We start from the raw sequence: 10,520 nt of genomic DNA on the forward strand, positions 1-10,520 counted from the left end.
GTTCCCTTCAATTATTCGGTCCAGGAAGTTGTTTACTTCTTTCAGATTCTCTCAAGTGATACTTGTCTCATGTTTGACCAGGGAGAGGTATTTATTCCTTCAGGATCCATTCCTTGCCTCATTTCCGATTTCCTCTTATTTTCTGAATGACCTGCAAATACCTGACAACTAGACATAAAAGGTTGGCAAGGAGGGGCGGGAACAACATGGGACAGTGGAAAGAACAGCAGCCTGGGAATTAGACGGGGACCCCTGTCAAAATATGTCCCTCTCTTGGGGCTGGGGATTTAGCTCAGCGGCATAAGTACCTGCCTTGCAAGCAGGTGGTTGTGACTTTGATCCCCAGTACCAATAAAAAAAAAAATGTCCCTCTCGCCAATATTTCGTTACAAGATGTTTCAAACATAAAGAATAATTAAAGAACTATGGGGGCTAGAGGTTTAGCTCAGCGGCATAAGCGCCTGCCTTGCAAGCAGGCAGTCGTGAGTTCAATCCCTGGTACCGATAAAAAGGAAAAAGACAAAAAAAAAAAAAAAAAAAAAAAGAACTATGTAGTGAATTCGTGTATCCCAACACCCACATTCTACAGTTAGCATTATGCTGTATTGATTTGCCTTTTATTTTTTTTAGGCACTCAAAGTTGAAGCCAGGGACACCACCAGTGGGTTAACTTCCACAGCCCTTTTTATTTTGAGACAGAGTCCCTTACTGAGTTACTGAATGGCCTCAAACTTTTGGTCCTTCTGTCTTGGCCTCCTGAGTAGCCCTGGGTGAGAAATATGTGCCACTGAGCCCAGCATATATGTAAGTTTTGCCATATATAGAATTTTGCCATATATAGAATTTGCCATATATAGAATTTTCTATAGAACTCTACAGTGGTAGAGTTCTTGCCTTGCATGCATAAGGCCCAGAAAACAAAAAAACACTTTATATAAATGGAATCAGGCCAGATAGATTTATTTTGTGGTAGTATTGGAAATTTAACCCAGGGTCTTCCCACTTCTCCAGCCCTTTTTAAAATTTTTGATTTTGAGACAGAACCTTGCCAAGTTGCAAAACTGCCTAGACTGGGCTTGAATTTGTGGTCCTCCTGCCTCTGCCTCCCAGAGCGTTAAGATGACAAATGGGTGCCCCTAAGCCTACCTGACTGTATATGTTTTTGTGTTTTTTCATTTAGTTCTGCTTCAGAAATTCATCTATTGTTGTTTGTTCTTTACTGTTAAATACAATCCATTGTTTGAAAATACTACAGTTTATATATCCTTTCTCCTGTTGGTGGATACATTGGTTTTGTCCACTTTGGGGCCATTATAGATGAAAGTATTATGAACGTTCTGGTTCATGTCTTTTTATGAATATGTGCTTTCACTTCTCTTGGGTTATGAGTTTAAAAAATAAACAAACAAACAAAGAAATATGTTTAGTTTCATAAGAGTAAACTCTTTCTTGCCAGAGATTTAGCTCAGTGGTGTAAGTGCCTGCCTGGCAAGTGTGAAGTCGTGGTACCAAAACAAACAAACAAAAAAGTAAACTCTTTCTGAAGTAGCTGTAATACTCCTAAAACAATGGAGGAAAATTCTATTTGCTGCATATTCCTGCCAACATTTACTGTCAAGCTTTTTAATTTGGTGGGTGTAGCAGTATTGATGTTTCATTTTATTGGTTTGTTCTTTTGAGACAGAATCTCATTGTGCAGTTCAGGCTGACCTTGAACTCACTATGTAGCCTAGACTGGCTTTGAACTTATAGAGATCCTCCTGTTTCAGCCTCCAGAGTGTGCCACCATGTCTGACAGCAGTATTGAATTATAGTTTTAATTCACATTTGCCAAGTGATTTATAATAATCAGTAAGTATTATTTACTTTTCACATCTTTTTTGTGATGCATTGAGTACTTTCAAATATTTTGTTCAGATTATAATTGGGTTATTTGTTTTTACTGCACTTTAGGCATGATACTGTACATATTCTGCATACAGTAACTTTTCATGTATACACATATTTACACAGTGCTTTTATTTTAAAAAAGGCTGAGGCTTGATGTGGTGGTGCATGCCTGTAATCTCAGCACTTGGGAAGATGAGGCAGGAGGGTTGCTACTAATTTAAGCCTTGGATGCATAGTGAGTTCAAGTCCAGCCTGAACTGCATAGTGAGACCTTGTCTTTAAATACATAAAATAAAATAAAAAAAGGGCTCGAGATGCAGCACAGTGTGAAGGTCCAGGTTCAGTCCCCAGTGCCAATAAGTGAATGAACGAACAAACAGCTAGCTGAGCAAGGTTGCATATTCCTGTAATCTCAGCACTCTGGGAGGCTGGGGGGAGCATATTAGATGTGAGCCCAACACTGGCAATTTAAAACTCATCTCAGAAAATGAAAAGATTTGGGATGTAGCTAAGTATGAAAGACAGAGATTCAATCTGCAGTCCAAAAAACAAAAGCTTTACAACCCAAAGTGGTTCATTTAATGGTTTATTCAACAGCTGTCTTTCATATGCTTATATGTTAAGCACTGTAGTTGATATTGAAGATTCTAAGACAAATAAGTCATTTTTGCTCCTAAAGAGCATTTAGTATTGCTGGGGAAGATAACAAAAGCTCAGACAATTACAGTAAAGTACTGAATTTCTGTAAGTGATATTTTTACAAAACTGTTTTGCTTTTGTTTTTTTTTTTTTTTTGTACCAGAGGTTGAACTCAGGACTGAGTGTTTACAAGGCAGGCGTTTACGCTGCTGAGCTAAATCCCCAGCTGCAAAGTTTGCTTTTGTTTTTGTTTCTTTTTCTTTGGGTTTCTTGAGACAAGGTCTCACTTTGTAGTTCAGGCGATCCTCCTGTCTCAGCCTCACAAGTGCTGGGGTTACAGGTGTGTGCCGCCACACCCGGTGCACAGAGTTCTTGTGGGACAGGCGAGAGCCCAAGGCTGCTGGAGCCAAAGTGTCCTCAGAAGCTGCTGGGGTGGTGGGCGTTTTGGCGTAGAAGGCGCTCAGGTCCCCCCAGATGAGCAGGTGGGATAATGTCAGAAGCAGGGGGCTGGATGTGCCCAGCCCTTTAGAAAGCTGTCAAGCGCTAGAACACTTGTGGGAGGGAAATGGAGAGCAGCCACATCCACACAGCCAGGAGCGAGCACAGCCAGTCCTCCGGGGAGGGGAGAGCAGGGCACCCTGAGGCTGTGCAGGCAGTTTCCAGGGCCAAAGGAGGCGGCTGGGCAGCCCTCACTACCACCCGCCTCCACCCCATACCCACCCACTCCCCCTCCCACCCCAGTTCCCTCAGAGGACTCTAGCCACACCCAGGACTTCAAAAGACAGTTATTTGCTGATTCCTCTTTTGAAGGTGACTGTGTCTCCCAGGCCTTCTGCCAATCTGCACATCTGTGTGTTCACCTGCCCAGGGCCTGGCTTGCAACTTGGCCAGCTGATGCACCTTCTCCTAGAGAGATGGACCCAGGACACCAAAGGCTTTGGGTTCTGTCTCCAGCACTGTAAAAAATACTTATTTTTGGGATACTTAAGATTGAACCCAGGGTCTCATGGGTACCAGGCAAGTGCTCTGCCACTGAGCTATATCCTTAGTTCTTTTTGTTTTATTTTGAGAGAGGGTCTTGCTAATTTACTTTGTATCCCAGGGTGACCTGGAATTTGTGATCCTCCTACCCTCTCTTCTCAAATAACTGGAATTGTAGAGGTGCACCATTGCACCCAGCTATGAATTTTTTTTTTTAACATATTAGGGATTGAACTCAGGGGTTTGACACTGAGCAACATCTCCAACGCTTAAAAGGAATTAAATTTTTTGTTTTGTTTTGTTTTGAGATAGGAGGTCACTAAGTTGCTAAAGTGTCCAGGCTGGACTTAAATTTGCTATCTTTCTGCCTCATCCTCCCAGAATACAGGCATTACTGGCATTATGCCAAGACTGGCTATGCAATTTTTAAAAAACAAAATGTACACTGGAATGTGTAGAATGCTACCATTTGTGCATAAGGGAAGAAATAAGAACATATATTAATAGTTATTTGTCTATCAAAAAACGAAACAAAAACCCTGGAAGCCCGCCGTAGTGGCACATGCCTGGAATCCCAGTACTTGGGAGGCTAGGCCAGGAGGATGTCCATGAGTCTGAGGTCAGGCTATGCTGCATGTGAGTTCAGGTCAGGGAGAACTACATAGCTAGACAGTGTCTCAAAACAAAACAGGGCCTAATTTAATGAAGGTAGATAGTCCAGAAGTGGCCTAGAGTTGTAGGGATCAGAGGCCTGTGAGCCTGCCCATTGGCTGGAAGGAACCCTGCCCTGCGCAGTGGATCTCAGGGAAGAATGGATACCTGAGCCCCACTCGGAGGCCAAGGAATGGGATCCAACACGTCCTCCCTCTGTCCTCAGAAGCATCTGGAAGGATAATGTGCCCTGGGCCTAATGAATGGGTAGCAGACTGAGCCACTTAAGCCCCAGGTAAACTCCCCATTGTGACAGCCCTTCCCCCTTTCTCAGTTTGGAGAGAACTGAGCTCCCCTCCTGCCCTGCCCTGTCATTAAACATCTGACCTCCTCAGAGCCTGGCTCCTGTTCTTTTCCAGCCACCTGAGTGGCAGGGTGAATGGGTTTAATGGGGCCGGGATGATGAGAGAGATGCCTAAGGTTTCCAGAACAATCACAGGAGTGAAACCCTTCTAGTCACACTTAGTGAGCTTAGTTAAGAGAGCTGGGCAGGTAGAAGGGTCCAGCGCCTTGCGCACTTGAACCTGCTGGGGCTCAGGTCCAGCGCGACTGCTTCTCCACGACTGTGGAGAAGAGCTCTTTCTTTCTTTCTTTTCAGTCACGCTGTTGACTCCAAACGGCTCCTCCATTGCTGGCTGCAGGGGCCCCATCCTTTCCTACTGCCTCAGAGCAGAGCAGAGCAGAGCAGACTGGGTTTCAAGCATGTGACCTAGGTTCACACTGTCTGCCTGAGACTCTGGCTCTGAGCTTTTCTCTGGGAGCTTGGGCAAGTTGTTGCTGTTTTTGAGTCAGAGTCTTTCTCTGTAATTCAAGCTGTGCTTGAACTTGCTGTGTAGCCCAGGCTGTCATGGAATCTCCTGTGATGCTCCTGCCTCAGCCTCTCCCAGTGCTGGGGTTACAGGCATACTCTACCACGCCCAGTTTGAGCAAGTTCTTAAATTCTCAGCCTGGATTTCTTCAAGCAAATACGTACCTTAGTAAATTGTGAGGATGAAATGAGCTAATACACATTCAACATTTAGAATAGCCAGGGAGCAAAACACATTTTTTCTTTTCTTAGGATAAAGTTTGTACCACGGCTGTTAGCACACACCTATAATCCCAGCACTTGGGAGGTCGAAGCAGGAGGATTACGGAGAGAGAGAGAGACAGAGAGAGACAGAGACAGAGACAGAGACACAGAGAGGGAGAGTGACAGAGAGGGAGGAAGGGAGGGAGGGAGAGGGGAGGGAGGGAGGGAGAGAAAGAGAGAGAAAGAGAAAGAAAGAGAGAAAAAGAAAGAAAGAAAGAAAGAAAGAAAGAAAGAAAGAAAGAAAGAAAGAAAGAGAAAGATTGGTTCTTTGGCTGGAGAATTGCAAGTTCACAGTCATCCTGGGCAATGTAGAGAAACTCTGAAAATAAAATTTAAGGAGGCCAGGCATGGTAGTGTAAACCTTGTAACCCCAGCACTAGGAGACTGAGATAGGAGGATTGCCTCAAGTTTGAGGCCAGCCTGGGATACATAGTAAATTCAATACCACCCTAAACTATATAATGAGAATCTGTCTCAAAAACCCAAAAATAAATAAGTAAATAAATAAGTAGATAGATAAAATAAAAGTTAAGAAGGGTTGGGAGCCTGCATGATGGTGCATTTCTATAATTCCAGAAGTCTGGGAGGCTGAGGCAAGAGGATCACAAATTTGAGCCTACCTTGGGCAATGTAGTGAGTTAGTGAAATCCTGCTTCAAAATAAAAAAGGCCGAGAAAACCGAGTTTAGTGGAATAAACCTGTAATCCCAGCACTGGGGAGGCTGAAGCAGGAGGATTCTGGTGAGTTTGGGATGAACCTGGGCTACAAAGTGAGCTCAAGTCCAGCCTGAACTGCATAGCAAGACCCTGTCTCTCTCACACACACACACACACACACACACACACACACACACACGGCTGAGGATATAGCTGGATGAGAATGCCCAGGGTTTAATCCCAAGTATAGCAATTTATTTTATGTTTTAAATTTTATTTAAAGAAAGACTAAACAAAACAGAAAAAGGGTAAAAATAATATATACTTTCAAAGAAAAAATAAATAAGAAAATACTGGTTGATGATTACATATTGTCCTCTTTTTTTTTTGTCTATTTCCTTTTTATCGGTACTGGGGATCAAACTCACGACTGCCTGCTTGCAAGGCAGGCACTTATGCTGCTGAGCTAAATCCCCAGCCCCTAGTCCTATACGCTTAAACATACATGCAGCTATCCATAACTTCATTTTATGTTGAGATTAAACAAACCAAAGCAGGCTAAAATCACTCTGAACAAAGAATAATAGTATTGCTGGATTTCACATCATGACATTATGAGATCAGCACTGGGTATTTTAGTGTCTCTTTTTCTTCAAAGTCATAGTTCATTTCATCATGCGTTGTAAGATCAGTTCTCGTAAACTGTTGATAGGTTCTATGCATGCATGAGTCTCAACATATATTTCTATCCTTTCTATATTAGAGGGAGAAACAAAACAAAGCAAGACAAAACAAAACATATTCCTATAAACACATGAAATGAAAAAGTCATATAAAACTACTGTACAAGGAGTTCTACAATGGTTACTGTGTTATCTTCAATAGAATTGTCTATATCACCAGACGTAGTATAATTGAATACAGCAGTACATAACAATATTAATAAAAACAAAACCTTGTACATAGTATAAAACTTCAAAAACAGGTAATAATCATACCAGAATGTGTATCATAGTGAATCTTGTCATCTTCAGTGTAGTGGCCTATACTCTCAGACTTGATACTATCAATCATAACAGTTTTGAATAAAATCTGTCAATACCAAACAGCAATCAAACAAACCAGATTTAACTAAGATCAGTCATGGTAAAACAGTATAAAAATATGGAACTCTTCACAAATTTGCATGTCATCCTTGCACAGGGGCCATGCTAATCTTCTCTGTTCCAATTTTAGTATATGTTCCAATTTTAGTATATATTCCAATTTTAGTATATGTGCTGCTAAAGGGAGCACAAGTACAGCAATTTTAAAAACAAAACAAACAAACAAACACAGAAATAAACAATAGGAATCAATAAAAAAATGACAGTAGTGTGTTGCAGTCAAGATAACTTATTATCTATATGTAATTCTTCCAAAAGATTTAGTGGTAATAACTGCTCCTACCAAGTCATAATCTAAACCGGAAAGTATACTTTAGAAAATAATCAAATTGCCCTGGCTCGTTAAATCCTGTCATTTGGGAAGTGTGGTCAGTGGTGTGTGGCATTTTTTTTCCTGCTAAACTCTAAGCCCAGCTCTTCAGTTTGCAAAGCACCAACATGTGGAAATGTTTATCAGCTCTCACTAGCAACTTAGAACCAGAGGTTTCACTGCTGCCAACAATAGCAGACAGAACCTGAGATTTTCATACTCTGGGCCTGAAAACCCCACAGGAACGATAAGAGATTTTTTTTTTTAATTGGTACATGGGATCAAACTCATGACCATGCAACTTGCAAGGAAGGCACTTATGCCACTGAGCTAAATCCCCAGGCCACAATAAGAGATTTTAAGAGTTCAAGATGTCACATTGTATGTAAGTTCTGACTTGATTATGACACAGAATCCGGCTACTTACAATACTTTAAAATAGGTAAATCTGGCTGGAGGTCTAGCTCAGTGGTAGAGCACTTGCCTACAATGCTGGAGGCCCTGGGTTCTACTCCCAGGACAGCAAAACATTTTAAAAAGAAAAGAGTAGGGCTGGGAATTTAGTTCGGCGGCATAAGGACCTGCCTTGCAAGCAGGCAGTCATGAGTTTGAACCCTGGTACTGATTAAAAAAAAAAAAAAAAAGAAAAGAATAAATAAGGCTAATATATATGGTGCTGGCATTTAAGAGTCATAGGAATTGAGAAAAAGGAAAGATAATATTTGAGTGTTTAGTATGTGCCAAAATAACTACTATTTTGTGTTTTTGAGACAGGATATTGCTATGAAGGTCAGGCTGGCCTTTAGCTTACTTTATAACCTAGGCTGCTTTCCAATTCAAAAGGATCTTCCTGCCTCAGCCTCCAGAGTGTTGGGATTATAGTCATGTGCCACCATGCTTGGAATTTTTTGTCTTTTTTTCCCCCTTGAAACAAATTTTATTCATCTAATTGTTTTAAAGTATTTTGTAGAAATTCAATTCAATTATAGGTAAGTAGAGGTCTTTGCATTTGGATAAAAATGATAAATATAATGATAAATTGACATACATAACATTAAGAACATATTATTCTATCAAAATTATTGGGGCTTGAGGTTTAGCTCAGCGGCATAAGCGCCTGCCTTGCAAGCAGGCAGTCGTGAGTTTGATTCCCGGTACCGATAAAAAGGAAAAAGACAAAAAAAAAAAAAAATTATTACTACTCAGGAAATAGTGAAAACCTGTACATTTACATAAAATTATGTTGAGTAAATTATGATTAATATTAATAAATATGGTATTTTCATATATAAAAAATAAATGAAGATTATAAGCAATATAGGCTAAACATTTTATATGGCATTTAAAATGCAGTTATCAGAAATGTCACATCTTTTAATAGATATTTAGAGTAAAAAATATGTTGTATATATGCAAATAGAATGAATGCACCCAATATACTTACACAATGAACATTGAGAGTAATGTTGTAACCACATTTTTGAACCTTTTAAATCACGTGTGGAAAATTTTACTAGATTATTTATGAATAAATAATATAAAAGAAGATTCCTTTCACAGAAGGAGTAATATAAATGCAATAAAACATGTATTTATCATAAATTTAAAACTATAGGTTTTTATATTAAGAGTATTTTGAATATGTACAAATTTAATGAAGGAAAATTAAAACCCAAGTCAAGAAATAATTTTAGCTGGGCATGGTGGTTCATGCCTGTAATCCCAGCACTTGGGAGGCTGAGGCAGGAGGATCGTTGTAAGTTTGAGACCAGCCTAGGTTACAAAGTGAGCTCAAGGCCAGCCTGAACTGCATAGTGAGACTGTGTCTCAAAAAGACAAAAAAAAAAAAAAAAAAAAAAAAAAAGAAATAATTTTATGCCACGGCAAGAGGCATCATAATCCCTGTCCTGAAATTATACTACAAAGCTACTGTAATAAAATCAGTGTGGTACTGGTAATAAAAACCAGACCTAGGATCAATGAAACAGAATAGAAGATGTAGACATAACTATAAACATGCTCAGTCTCATTATTATTGAGAAAGGGGCCAAACATGTTCACTGGAAGAAAGAGAGCCTCTTTAATAAATGGTGCTGGAAAAACTAGCTTTCCATACACTGAAGACTTAAACCAGATACATGCCTATCACCATGCACTATACTAAAATCAAATGGATTGAAGATCTAAATATTAAAACAGAAACACTAAATCTTCTGGAAGACAAAGTAGGTAGAAATTTTGAAAACAGAGTAGAAAGCAGAGAGTTCATGAACAAAAACCAAACTGCATGAGAAATACTTCAAAGAATCAGCAAATGGGATCTCACTAAATAATTTTTGCACATCAAAACAGATCATCAACAGAGTGAAAAGAAAACCCAAGAACTGAGGGAAAAAAATTTAGCCAGCTGCCCCTTCTATCTAGAACAAAGAAATTTTAAAAAAAAATTAGACAGTCAAAATTCAAACACCCAATCCAAAAATGGGCATCTGAGATGAGTACACACTTCTCAGATGAAGAAGTACAAATGTCAAACATATACATGAAAAGACATCCAACATCATTGGTCATTTGAGAAATGCCAATTAAAACAACACTGTGATTCTAGCTCACTCTGGAAAGAATGGCTATCATCAAGATACCAGCCAATAACAAATGTTGGAGGGATTGGTGGGAAAAAAGAACACTTTTCCACTGTAGAAATCAGTATGGAGATCCCTGAAAAATTAGGATTAGATGCCCCATTCGACCCAGCTATTCCTTTTCTGGATATCTTTCCAGAAGAATTAAAAACATCATGCCTCAGTGATATATGTGCACTCATGTTTATAATAGCTAAATAGCACAATTTGTAACAGCTAAATCTTGGAAACAACCCAAATACCCATCAAATGAGAAACGGACAAAAAAGATGTGGTATTTTATATAATGGTGTATAACTCAGCTAGGAAGACAGATAAACTTGAGGCTTTTATAGGTTAATTGATAGGACCATACTAATAAGCAATAAATCAGACTCGCATGTGTAAACATCATATTGTCTCCTTTGTGTAAGAAACTGAAAGAGGGCCAGAGATTTAGCTCAGCAGAAGAAG

At 39.8% G+C, this 10,520-nt stretch overlaps 1 pseudogene; it reads right to left on the reverse strand.

Moving 5' to 3' along the window:
* Positions 1-7,107: 7,107 nt before the first annotated feature.
* Positions 7,108-7,206, reverse strand: LOC111757874 (U6 spliceosomal RNA; annotated as a pseudogene).
* Between the last annotated feature and the right edge of the window lie 3,314 nt (positions 7,207-10,520).

The sequence above is a fragment of the Cavia porcellus genome, unplaced genomic scaffold, assembly GCF_034190915.1.
Source record: "Cavia porcellus strain 051 isolate PalLab524CR breed Dunkin Hartley unplaced genomic scaffold, mCavPor4.1 scaffold_11, whole genome shotgun sequence".
Classification (NCBI taxonomy): domain Eukaryota; kingdom Metazoa; phylum Chordata; class Mammalia; order Rodentia; family Caviidae; genus Cavia; species Cavia porcellus.